The 12,539-nt window shown below is 56.7% G+C and overlaps 1 long non-coding RNA gene across 2 annotated transcripts; it reads left to right on the top strand.

Moving 5' to 3' along the window:
- Window positions 1-630: 630 nt before the first annotated feature.
- On the top strand, window positions 631-8,996 carry LOC311631426. Of its 2 annotated transcripts, none has more exons than XR_014796574.1 (4): window positions 631-1,018; window positions 1,194-1,296; window positions 7,441-7,605; window positions 8,446-8,996. It is a non-coding gene; the product is annotated as an uncharacterized lncRNA (long non-coding RNA). The 2 variants fall into 2 exon arrangements; XR_014796575.1 differs by lacking the exons at window positions 7,441-7,605; window positions 8,446-8,996 and adding exons at window positions 2,246-2,485; window positions 3,500-4,477.
- Window positions 8,997-12,539: the final 3,543 nt, after the last annotated feature.

Genomic DNA, 12,539 nt, shown 5'->3' with positions numbered 1-12,539 from the left:
TGCGGCTCTTTGGCCCCCTTGAAATGTGGCTCTTCCACAAAATACCACGGCCTGGGCGAGTCTGTTTTGAAGTGGCATTAGAAGAAGCTTACGTTAAAAAAATATTTGGCTCTCCAAAGAAATGTCAATTGTTGTCCTGTTGGTATTTGGCTGTGTGGACCCATGAGTTTGCCCACCACTGCCCTAATGAATTCCCAAGCCTCTCACACGAAACCCCTACCTACATGGTGCTCCCCGAGGACCCTTCGCCTGGCCCTATAACACACGCTAAGAGAGATGTCTGCGGCCTCCAGTTCCCTCGCGTACCTGGCCTGGGGGTGAGTGCCTTACACGAACACACAGGCGTGTGTGTACAGAGAGCGGGTGGTCCACAGACAGCAGTTAGTTTAGAAAATGGTTTTAGTATAAAATAGAGGGACTACGCTTCGCTATACTATTCAGAAGTTGGCCTTTCCTATCAGAATCCGAGGCCGTCCGGGTAACTACCCCTACCGCCGCACTGGTGGCAGCGGGAAGGATCTTGGCACAGCCGGCCTCTTTCGCCGAGAATGCCCTGGCCAAGCGCCCCGCCCACTGGGCTCCTGGTCCCCAGACCAGCCTGTGGTCCAGCACACAGCGGAGAGACAGAGCTACGAAAACATGCCTGCTGAGCCCAGTGCCCTCACCCTCACCCGGGGAAGTCAGGGCCTTCCTGGGCCGCCAGCCCTCCGATGAAAGGGAGCCGCTGGCCTGGAACCACGTGGGCCAGTGGTTGGAACCAGGGCAAGGTCGGAGGAAAGGGCAGAACCTGGACACGGTCAGAAACCGGGGCCGGAGCGTGGTGGACGGGCGCCCTCCTCCTCCTCCGGCCCTGCGGGTCATGAACGCCAGACGCATACCTTCCATTGTCTGCGGCGGCTGCGGGCAGGCCCGGGCCTCCCGGTCTGAAACCACAGGCGGCTGGTCTGTGCTGTGAGCCCCGTGCTTCTCCGTGAATCCCTCCGGCTGGCGTTGCCAAGTTCTGAGCTCTCAGACACATGTGAGGAGACACGGATGAAGCAGCAGGGGCCCCCTAACCATCGCAGAGAAAGGCCCTGGCGGGGCGTGGGGAGACGCCCTGGGGTGGGGGCGGCGGGGACCAGACCCGGCGGTGCCACAGGACACGTGGGCCGAGGCTCTTAGTCCCCTCCGGAGCCGTCTCTGTCTCTTTCTAGGCAAAGATGAGCAAACACGCCCTGGAAACTCATCTGCGGCTCATTAGAGGGAAAGGAGGCTCCCGGGGACTCTGAACTCCACTCTGCGGATGGCCGGGAAGGGGTCAGCGGGAAGGGGTCGGCGGGAAGGGATGCGTATGTCTGGGGGAGAGGACAGATGCAAGGCTCTGGGCCCGTGGTTGGCAAACTGCGGCTTGCGATCCACACGCGGCTCTTTAGCCCCTTGAGTGTGGCTCTTCCACAAAATACCTCAGCCCTAGGCCCTAGTGGCGTTAGAAGAAGGTTAAGTTTTTAAAATGTGGCTCTCAAGAGAAATTTCAGTCGTTGTACTGTTGATATTTGGCTCTGCTGACTGATGAGTTTGCCGACCACTGCTCTGGGCGGGTCCTGGGATGGGGGGGAGGGGGGTTACTGGTGCTCCCAGGCAGCCTGGCCTGAAAGGGGGGGGGGGCCCTCTCCTCCCTGCCCCTCTCTCAAGGAAGCCCAGGGCCCCACACCTCAGGGCGGAAGCAGCGTTGGCCTCCGGACAGATGACGGAGGCTGTCCAGGTCGCCCCTGGTGGCTCTTGCCGGGCGGTGAGGACTCTCTGGCTACATCCTTTCCCCTTGGCCCCGGAGAGCAGAGGGCAGGCGAGGGGAAGCAGAAACGAGCTTTTGGTTTTTCTGCAGCGGCTTTGATTTTTTTGTTTTTCAAGAAGAAAGCACTGGGCCCCGATCCCGGGGGGAAGGGGGCGGACAGAAGGGAAGGCTATTTCGGAGCCGGCTGCTCCCCAAAGGAAGGGTGTGAATAGTGGGAAGAGAGTCCAGCCCTCACTTCCTGGAATCGGGCGTGTGGGCAGCCTTTGCCGTGGGCAGCTATTCTTCGGCCACATTATCTCAGCTTTCAGCCTCACAATGACCCTGCTATGTGGGCGGAAAGGGGTATTGTCCCCACTTCGCTGGTGGGGAAACTGAGGCTCTGAGGTGTCCGCTAACGTACAGAGAGGGATGACGTTCGGGCCCCTAAGGCAGGTCCTGCTATTCCGAGTCTCCTACCTTCCCCGCCACCCCCAGGGCCGCTTGGCTGTGCCTTGTCCTCCCTCCTGTGCCCAGGCTACGTCTGGGTGTCCAGCATCACGGAAAGACACTGGCTTAGAGAACAAAGAATCCACTCCGTGTCCCAGCTCGGCCGCCATCGGGCTGTGTGGCTGTGGGCACAGCCTGGATCTCTCTGGGCCTCGGTTGCTGTATTTGCCAGCGGGAGACTCGGCCTTTCCCTGCCTGCCTCTCTCGGAGGAGGGGAGGCTCCATCAGGTACCCTGTGGGGAACAGCTCTGCCAGTTCCAGCATATTCCACCGACAGGGGCCGACCAGTACCTTCGTGATGGGAGTGAGCAGAAAGGCTCCCTGCCTCCAATTCTCTCCCTTTCTCTCTCTCTCTCCCTCTCTCTCTCTCTCTCTCTCTCTCTCTCTCTCTCTCTCTCTCTCTCCCCCCTCCCTTCCACCAGCGATCCAGCCGCTCGTGGGCTTTTTCTCCTCGGTACAGGCAGATCCTTCTGGGCAAGGAGACACCTCCAGCCATTACAAGTCACGGGTCCTCAGAGTCAATGAGTGTGTCGCCTACCCAGGGCTCAGGGGGACGATCCAGCAGGGAGTGTGCGTGCTTACCTTGATCAAACCCGAGTGATAGCCAAAACCCGTTTGGCTCAGTGGATAGAGTGTTGGCCTGTGGACTGAAGGGTCCCAGGTTCGATTCCGGTCAAGGGCAGGTACCTTGGTTGCGGGCACATCCCCAGTAGGGGGGTGTGCAAGAGGCAGCTGATCGATGTTTCTCTCTCATCGATGTTTCTAACTCTCTATCCCTCTCTTCCTTTCTGTAAAAAATCAATAAAATATATATATTTTTTTAAAAACCACATGATCCATCACACCATCACACCGGAGGTGGCCAGAGTGGTGCGTCCAGGCCCCGGACACTTTCCTTTCCCTTCGGCACCCTGAGAGTCTGAGCGTGAGGCCGGCTGAGAACGGGGAAGAGCTCCTTCTCCACTCCGCCCCCCTCACCCCCCACAGAGATGCCCGGGCCTCAGACCAGGGCCTCCTCCCAGACCACCCCTTCCCAGCAGACACCTTGTAGAGGCTGGACCATGTGGGAGCACTCAGACCCCTGCCCTCTCCCCCGCCCCCGGGGGGGCCCAGACGGGAGGAAGGAGACTCAGCTTGTCCCCCAGGTGCTCCCCCTCCTGTCCTCCACCCACCCAGGCACACAAGCCAGATAGATGCATCCATGCGCCCATTCTGACTGCACCCTTTTCTGTTCAACGGCAGGAGATGGTCAAGGCCGGCGAGAGCCCAAGGCAGCCGTCGTCAGAGCTGGTCTCTCCCCCGCCCCGGGTCACTCTCCCAGCCCCTCTCGGTCCCACTGTCCCACCCCCAAGGGCCCCTGCTGCTTCTCCGAAGCCCCCAGCACCTTCCTGCACCCCTGGCTCCACCCTCCCCCCACACCAACGCTAGGCCCAGAGGCATGGGGTTCCAATGGTGGAAGGCAAGCACCTGAAGGGGGGGAGGGTGAGGATGACGTGATGATGGGCCTGAAGTGATGGGAAAAGAGGCCACCTGCACCTGCTGTAAAATCAGCCCATAGCCCTGGGACCTGAGAACCAGTGCTCTGAAGCCTATAAATTAACAGAATGTGGCTGAGCAAGAATGCGCCTGAGGGGATGTGGGCTGGACTCCTCAGCACCCTGTCAGGTGCCCCCTCCCCGGTTCCCAGCTCATTCGCCGAGGTCCGCCCACCGCAGCCCCCGCGAAGCCCGGCTCGTCGGAAAGAGGAAGAAATAAAAGAGGGCAAATGTGAGGAAACCGTTTTATAGCCCTTTAGTAACTGTTTTGCCAGGTTCTGTTTATTCTGCTCAAAGTATGTTATAAAAATATTCGGCAATTAAGGGAAGGGGGGAAATCGCACCAGGGGAGTCCTTTTAAAAACGGGTTTGAGGTGAAGCACGGGTTGACCCCATTAGCTTGGGCAAAACACCTCCTGCACCGAGTGCTCGGGAAGGTCTGCGTGCGCCCCCCACTGCTCCCCGGGACGGGGTGGCGGGACGGGGAGCCGAGGGCAGTCTGCTGGGCCTCACCTTCCCTGCTGTGGCCGGGAGCCAGCCACTCACACCGGGTGACCCAGACACGCAGCGTCTCCCCTGTTCTCCTGGGTGAGCCGGTCTACACCAGCACCTCGTCCCACGTTTAGTCCAGCTCTGCAGACAGAGCCTCAGGCCGTGGCCCGACCTGTCCTTGCAAGGACTCGGCCCTACAATGACATGCTCAGTGCTTCAGCTCCCACCCCTCTGCTCCACGATGTCTGGGACTCGAGCGGAGGGGGAGGGTGGGGGGGAGACTGCTGATATGAACTCATGTCAGAGGAGACATGGCATAGTCCCATGGTAGATTCTATTCTTATTTGCACACACACACCCCTCTCCCACATCCTGAGGGAGGGTGATACATCCCTGCTCATAGCAGGTCCCTTACAGTGACATCTGTGGCAGGAGTGTCCTTCCCTCCCCCATTGATGTGGCCACTGTGTGACTGGGCTTGGCCAGTGGCATGTGAGAGCAGATGTGTTAAGAGCCAATGTTGGCTGCTGCCAGCTCGCGCTCGCTCTCTCTCCCTCTCCCTCTCCCTCTCCCTCTCCCTCTCCCTCTTTGTGTGTGTTTCCTTGCCCTGAGTAGGGCATGGCCTACACTAGGGTTTCGCCTTCAGTCAGGGTCCCAGAATGAGAAGACCTGTGGGGCAGAACCCAGCTGACCACGGTGACCAACACGGAACATGAATGAGAAACGATGGCTATATTTTCAGAGGTAGAGATGCGGGGGCCTTTTGTTACTGCAGCCTTACCTAGCAAAAGCTGACTGACACAGGGCCTTGTCTTCCTCCAGGTCCGCCAAAGACTTGTCTCTTGTCCACTTGCTTGAAGTCCGTGGCCAGGGAGTTTGGCTCTGCTTTCTGTCTTGAGTAGAGTCCTCACCTTCCTGTGGTCCCCTCAGGTCCCACTGTGCCTCGCATCTGCTGCCCAGCACAGGTGGTCTGCCCTGGGACCCTCAGCTACAGGGTGCCCTCACCCTCTTTCCGCAGCCCTTCTGGTGAATCTCCCAGTCACACTCTCAGCTAATTTCCAGGCTCCCCTGGGCTCATGAGGACATTTCTAGAGTCCATTCCCAGGGCAGCTGGAGAAGGTGACCCAGGCCCACTCTGCCTACCCCTACTGTGCCTCCACATGGGCTCTGACGTGGCCACGCAAGGTCGGTGCAGAGGCAGACGTTCAGGTGATTTCCTCTAATCCCTCGGTATCCCCTCAGCCAGACCAGCACGTGGGCCCGGGTGGAGAAAATCAGAGCACACACCTCTCACCCTCAGGACTGGAGAGAGTGGCCCTCCCCTTCCCTGTCATTGTTACCAAACTCTCCGCACTAGGGAGTGAGTGGTAAACAACGGTTATCTAACCTACCAAACCTGACCCTGGATGTGCTAAAGGAGGACCAGTTAACAACCCCTCTGTTCCCACAAAGCCTGGATTTCCATACTGTCATCTCCATCAGGAGGTCAAGGGAGGGAGCCTAGAGCCCCCATGATGGCAGCTCCGGGACCCTCCCCAGTGACAATGGCTGACGGCCCCGCCTCTAAGGTGGAAACCACAAGGGAACATGATAGAAATGGCGATGGTAAAAAGAAAGCAGTTCCAATGGTGAAGATGGTCGTCTTTATGCTGTGTGTTTTTACCACAATTTTAAAAAAAAACAGGTCGGTTCAAACTCTATTTCACCACTGAATTTCCCTTTTCCATCACCGAGATCTACAAGCAGAGGAGATGTGAGGTAGGGTGGGCTGGAGCCAGTCAGCACCAAATATCCTCTTCTCTTAAACGTTGCTCCTTGTGGTATTCCTGTTTCCTAGTTCTTTGGAAATCTTGGAGCTATGACTGTCTGAGGAGGGGGGAGAACACTTCACCACCACCCAGCCTGCTGGCATAGAGCTTAAGAGTGGTCCTATCCTATCCTATCCTATCCTATCCTATCTTATCCATCTTGTGTGTCCTGGTCCCAGGCCCCAATACATGTTCTAGTGTGCTCCCTACCCCAGGCACATGGAACTCAAGAGCCTTGGCGTAGGCACTAATATGATCAGTGTCATTCAGGAATTGGGTTGGCTGCATAGAACAGACACCCGAATAACAGTGGCCTAAACAAAACAGGGTATCATTTTTTTTTTTTTTTATCTCCACGATGCTGCCCAGGGCCCAAGCTCATTCTATCACACTCCTTTGCTTTTATAGGGGGTGACTTTTAAACTCGTGACCACAAAATGGCTTCTGGAATCACCACCATCATGCCCACAGCCCCAGCAAGGGAGAGGGCCAAGAGTTTTTTGTATGCAGACTGGCTGAATGCCCCCTCCCTTCACCCCTGGCTTTTAAGGTGCTTTCATGGAAGCCCAATCCAGCTTCTGCTCACATGTCATTGTCCAGAACTGCATTATGCAGCCACCCCTAGCTTCAAATGAGGCTGGAAATGTAGCATTTTTTTTTAAGGTGGGCCAATTGCCAATCCCCAACGAAGTCACGGTTCTGTGCAGGAGGGAGGAGAGAGTCGGTTGGGAAATGGCAGCCCAGGTCATTCATTCCTACCACCCATGTTCCCCTCAGAGGTCCTGAGGCTGCCAGCTTCCATGCTCAGCCTTTATGCTTGCATACCTTTTGTGTCTGCTTCTCTGCCCTGAGGGGAGAAAACCTCTTGCACATAGAGACAGCGTGTTATTTATGTTTGTTACTCTCTCTTTCCCCCAGTCCAACCTTCCAATCCTGCTGTCCCGGCACCGTTAATACATATTTTAGAAAATAAAAAGACGTGGCTCTCACTATTAGCCAGCTAATGCCTCGTGACGAGGTTTCCATTGCTTCAATCACTATCCCAGCCACGGATTGTCATTTCACATTTCACTCGTGTGTGCGTAGTGACTCCTTCCCCGGGCTGTCGCCTCCTGGGCGTCTGGAAGTGCCCATTCGGTGACCTTCCCACATCGAGGGCGTTAATGAATTGTGAGCCGGGGTGACCTGAGTTCCAGTGGTTATCAGTAACCACAACAATAGCAATTTGACCTCTTTGTGATGCTTCGGAGTTTACACAAGCTCCTCCAGCCACCTTATCTCACGTGATCTTTTAAGTAATTCTTTTAAGTAAGCAGGGCCGCTGTAATTACGCCTTTTTTCTTCACAGATGATGAAATGGAGGCGAAGGGAAGGTACACAACTCGCCCAAAGGCATATGCTGAGAGTGTTTGGACTGGGACTTCAATGGAGGTCTTTCCACTCCGACCCTGGCCCCTTTCCATCAGACTTTAGACTTTTTCAAATCCCTCCCTTTCACAATGAAGAAATTAGGGTAGGTGATTTCTAATGCAGTGCTGCCCAATAGAAACAGAGTGTGTGCTGTGTATGTAGGTTTGCCATTGTCTATTATTCACCTTTAAAAAGTAAAAGGAATAGGTCAAGTTCATTTTAATAACAACATTTTATTTTTAACTCGGGATATTTTAATTTCAGCATGTAATTGGGATAAACATTATTAATAAAACTTTTACTTTTTTTTTTCCTTTGAAATTCGGTGTGTGTATTACCTACTCAGCACATCTCAATTCAGACTAAGTGCATTTTGAGTGCTCAAAAGCCACATATGGCCAGTGGCCACAGGATTGGAAAGTCCAGCTCTAATATTTGAAAGGTGCATTTGAACTTAAAATTAACCTATGGCATTTTAGACCGCATGACTACTACTGTTAGAAATGATCTGAAATCGCTACCCATTTTCTATACATTTTTGCCATAAAGAACTGTCTGCAGCAGCCTGTCCCTAGGACACGTTGCTTAGATTTACCACAAAGCATTCCTGCCATCTGGTGGCTGCTTCTTGAATTGCAAGGGAGAAAAGGGCTCTAGGAACCTTTTTCAAAGCATGATCACATCTGATTTACCCCTGAGCCCCACTAAATCCGAATCTCCAGGGCAGGGTGTATCCAAGACAACCACATTTTTAATAAGTTTCCTGAGTTGTCTACGTACAGACTAAAACTTGAGAATCTTTTATGTCTACATAATGCAACCATAGAAAATTCAGTGACAGAAAATATCGAGGGCAGGCTCATTTTCCCCCTGATGCTGGTATTTCTAAGACGCTGCTTCTTCTTTTTATTCTTATGGGTTGTGGGATTTTGTTTCTAAACAGAAAAAAACACACACCCATTCGCCTGCCACACACAGAAGATCAAGAAGGATCCAAAACAAAAAGACTTAAAGAAAGAACTTCATTTGCCTCCCATGCAACCCTGCTCACAGAAACACAGATGCAGGTGGAAATCTCTCCAGGCCACACGTGACCAGCCTCTGCGGCCCCTCCAGCCTCTTCTCTCACCCCTGCCCGCTCCACACGATGGTCCAGCTCTTAGCCCTCCCGTCCCTGAGACTTTGCAATGCTGTTCCCTCCATCCAGAACAGCACTCCACCCTCCGCCCTCTATGACAGCTCACCTCTCAGGATGCAGCCCAGGCACCATCCACTCAGGAACCCCCTGAAAGCTCGCAAAGTGGTGCCCTTGGCTTTCCCTCCCAGAGTGCCCCACGTGCAATGCTAATTGTCTGCGGGGTGTCTGGCTTCCCCCCACAACTACAGACTCCTAGCGGGCAAAGGTGGGTGTCTCATGAAAGGTCTCTTCTCTGGATCTCCCTGAACTCTGCCCAAAAGCAGGCATTTACAGATATTTCCGTGGTCTGCAAACTGCGGCTCTTTGGCCCCTTGAGTGTGGCTCTTCCACAAAATACCACGGCCTGGGCAAGTCTATTTTGAAGAAGTGGCGTTGGAAGACATTTAAGTTTTAAAAATGTGGCTCTCCAAAGAAATGTCAATCGTCGTACTGTTGATATTCGGCTCTGTTGACTAATGAGTTTGCCGACCACTGTTCTATCCAGTTCAGCTCAGGGGATAGAATATCAGCCCTCACACTGAAGAGCCCCGAGTTCAATTTCGGTCAAGAGCATGTGCCTCGGTTGCAGGCTCGATCCCCAGTCTTGGTCGGATCCTCTAATGAGGATTAAAAAAAAAATAAGTAAAGTAAAATAAAAATAAAAAGATATACTGAGTAAATCATGTTTTCTAAGGCCACAAGTAGTTTGTCTGATTTTTAACGTAATAATAGTGCTAATGTGTCTGGAAGAGACTAGCAAGTAGCTTCCCCCATCCTCTCCCCGCCCCCCAGTAATGCGTCTAACAGGCACCTTCAGCAGCCATGGCAGTTTCATGTGACCGCTGTGCTGGGCCTCGTGCCGTGGGCTGGCTGCGCCGGAGACCGCGTGGTGGGAGGGGCGGTGTAGACGGCCGTGAGGCGGGTGAGACAGGAGGTGCAGGGAGAGAGCAGGAGCGGAGCAACCTGGGAATGTCCTCCCCACCTCCCAGGAAGGGAGCCATCTCCCCAGAGGACAGGGGCCTGTCACGTCTCGCCCAGCTAATCTGACAGAAGCCAGCTGCAGCCCGGGCTGGGACTGCCCCTGGGGAGGCGTGCTCAGGCTGGGAACCACATGCCGCTGTTCGCCCCCGGGGACAGGGGTGCAGGGGGAGGGTAGCTGACACGTCTGCCAAATTTATTTATGAATTCCGAGCTGCACCGTTTGATGTGGTTTCCAGGAGGCAGGCCGTGGAGACCTGCCCCTCCCTCTGCCCCGGGCACCGCGCAGCCTCCTCGGGGGGGAAACCAGGCCCAGCTCAAAGCCAGCCCCCAAGGAAGCCCTGTGCAGGCAGGGGTGCGAGCAGCTGGTGGGACAGGGCACTCAGGAGGCCTGGGGTGCCGTCCCAGCCACCTCCTGGGACAATGCAGGGCACAGGCAAACAAGGGTCACCTTTCGGCTTCGGTGCCACAGCTGTCACAGGTGCAGAGGTGCCCGCTGACGGCCTTTCTCGGGCTGTGCGACGACGGAATGTGAGAGGGGCAGGACAGCGCGGTTACCGGGAAAGGAACTCAGACATCGTGGGAGTTCGGACAGGCAGCCGTGTTGATCTCTAAGTGCCAGGCTTAAGCCCCTTAGATCCTCTGCTTGCCGCTCTCTGAGTTTCCCATGCTTCCTACAATTAGCATGAGCGGGCTTTATAACCCGGGAAACATCAGAGTCAACAACAGGCAGGAAGTGTGTGGACCAGCGACGGAGCATGTGCCTGAACTTGCAGCCCGCGAGAGGCGGGCTCCTTGGCTGCACCCCAACAAGCAGGGTGGCTACGGGGTGGAGGGAGAAAGGGGTCCCCCCTCCCCCTCTGGCCCAGCCAGGAAGGGGCCCCCACACGGAGGGAGAGAGGGGGGAGATCTCGGGTGGAAGGGCTGGGTGGGTGACCTGGATGACGGTGAGCTCAGGCCCCAGCCAGAGGGGGTGGGAGTCAGCCCCCTGGATTCTCCATGGCCCGGCCTCCAGCCTTTGCGACCTCTGCTTAGCTGGTTGCTGGGCTGGGAGCTGCGTGGCTCCCTGTGCCCTGGGCCCCTCCAAAGACTCCAGCCCTTCCAAGGCGGACAAGGAGAGAGGAAGGAGGGAGTGGACTGCAGAGGTCGGGTGTCCTCCAACCTCTCCCTTATCCCAGCCCTGGGAGTGTCTGTGTGCGCAGCCCCCACAGGGTCAGGTGCTGAGCCGGCGGAGGCAGGAGGCAGGAGGCAGGAGGCAGGAGGCAGGACCCACAGTGGCACTGCCTGTCCAGGCCCAGCCAGCCGCTCTGCTCCTCTCCGCAGCAACCTGTGGCTCCCCGCTCACACCCCCTGTCCCCCTGGAGAGGAGCTCATGAGAAAGAAGAGGTTCAGAGATCCCAGAAAGGGGGCAGCAAGCCAGGGCCCTGGGACTCTCCAGCTCCCGAGAGGCAGAGGCAGACGCGGAGGTGCCTGCCCCGTGGAGATGCCGGGACATCTGGCCCAGATTCGGTGGCTTTCACTTTCCCCACCGTCTTTGCCTCTGAGCGGGGGCTCCCGCTGAACAGCTCATGAGCAGATCGAATTGAGAGCCCCACATCCCTGTGGACAGGCTCAAACCCCAGAACCCCTCACAGCCCCACTGCAGCTCGGGCCGATGGAGGCCGGTCCCCTGTGGCTCGGGCGCCTGCCCCCTTTCAAAGCCTCCAGGTCCCTTTCTCCCAGGAGCCCCGCGCCTCAGGAAGGGGTTCTCTCCGCTGTTTCACAGGCTGCTTTTCTCTCCCTCCATCCCTGCTCTGCCCCCTGCTCCTCTTTCCGCCTTCCAGACTCACTCTCCTGCTGGGCTACGCCACCCAGGGGCGTGGCCCCCTCCTCCAGCCCCTGCCCCTCGGCTCCCTGGAAACATTAGCAGAAGCCCTGGAACTCGCACCTTTCTCCCCCTCCTTCCCTGCCCCCTCCCAGCCGCACCCACCAGACCCCAAAACCCCTCCTGCCGGGAGGAGTTCTGTCCACTCCCCACCGCAGGGCAGCGCAGGGCTCCTCTCTCTGCGTCTGCCTGGGGCGTAAAATGTAAAACACCTGCCCTCAGAGGGCCCTCGGGAGGCCGGGCAAATTGCATTGTAACGCAATACTTTTAAAAATCAAAACTAACGCAAAACATCCAGGATGGATGCCTTCAATATCACATTTTGGGATAAAGACAGGATCCATCGCACTGATTTTCCCTTTGCTCGGCTCAGCATCAACCCCTCTTCTAGGCAAGGCCATCGCAGCAGGAAGGGAGGCCTCAGAGGGAGGCTGAGGAGACTGAGAAGCCTCCGTGATGGGCCAGGTCTGAGCTCTGCAGGGGCGTGAGCAGCGGGCGCCCCGCCTGGCAGCACCCAGGAGAGAACAGAGCTCGGCTCCCTGCCGGGCCCAGGGAGCAGCGGAACCTGGAAAGATATGGGTCAGGTGGCCAGACGGGGGCTGGCCCTCTGGCTTCCACGGGCACTGGGGAAGGAGAGGCAGAGGGAGGGGGAGCGGAGAGGGGGGCTGAGGAAGGGGACAGGGAGGCAGAGAATCTGGAGGCAGGCAGGCAGCAGCTGGCTGTCTTTCCTTCCCACATCCCCCCCACCCCGCACTGCTCAGCAGGCTGGCCTGCAAACGCAAGCGTGGCTGGGCCGGATGAGATGCTAAGTTCCGGTGTCAAATGCCAGTGCCACCTCCATGTCCCGCAGGGCCATGGGGGTGGCTGGCTCTGCAGACTCCTTTACTGAAGGGGCAGGTGCCAGAGGCTGCCCAGGCCCACAGCCCAGGGAGCCCTGGCCAAGGAGCCCCCCAGCCTGGCCTGTGTGGCAGGCCCGGCCCCGGAGTGTAGGCGCCTGGCTCTGGCCCTCAGGCCTCAG

Source organism: Pipistrellus hanaki, assembly GCF_964339955.1.
Source record: "Pipistrellus hanaki genome assembly, chromosome: 12".
Taxonomy (NCBI): Eukaryota; Metazoa; Chordata; class Mammalia; order Chiroptera; family Vespertilionidae; genus Pipistrellus; species Pipistrellus hanaki.
The sequence above is the reverse complement of the archived record's forward strand: the minus strand, read 5'-3'. Positions and strand labels throughout refer to the sequence as shown.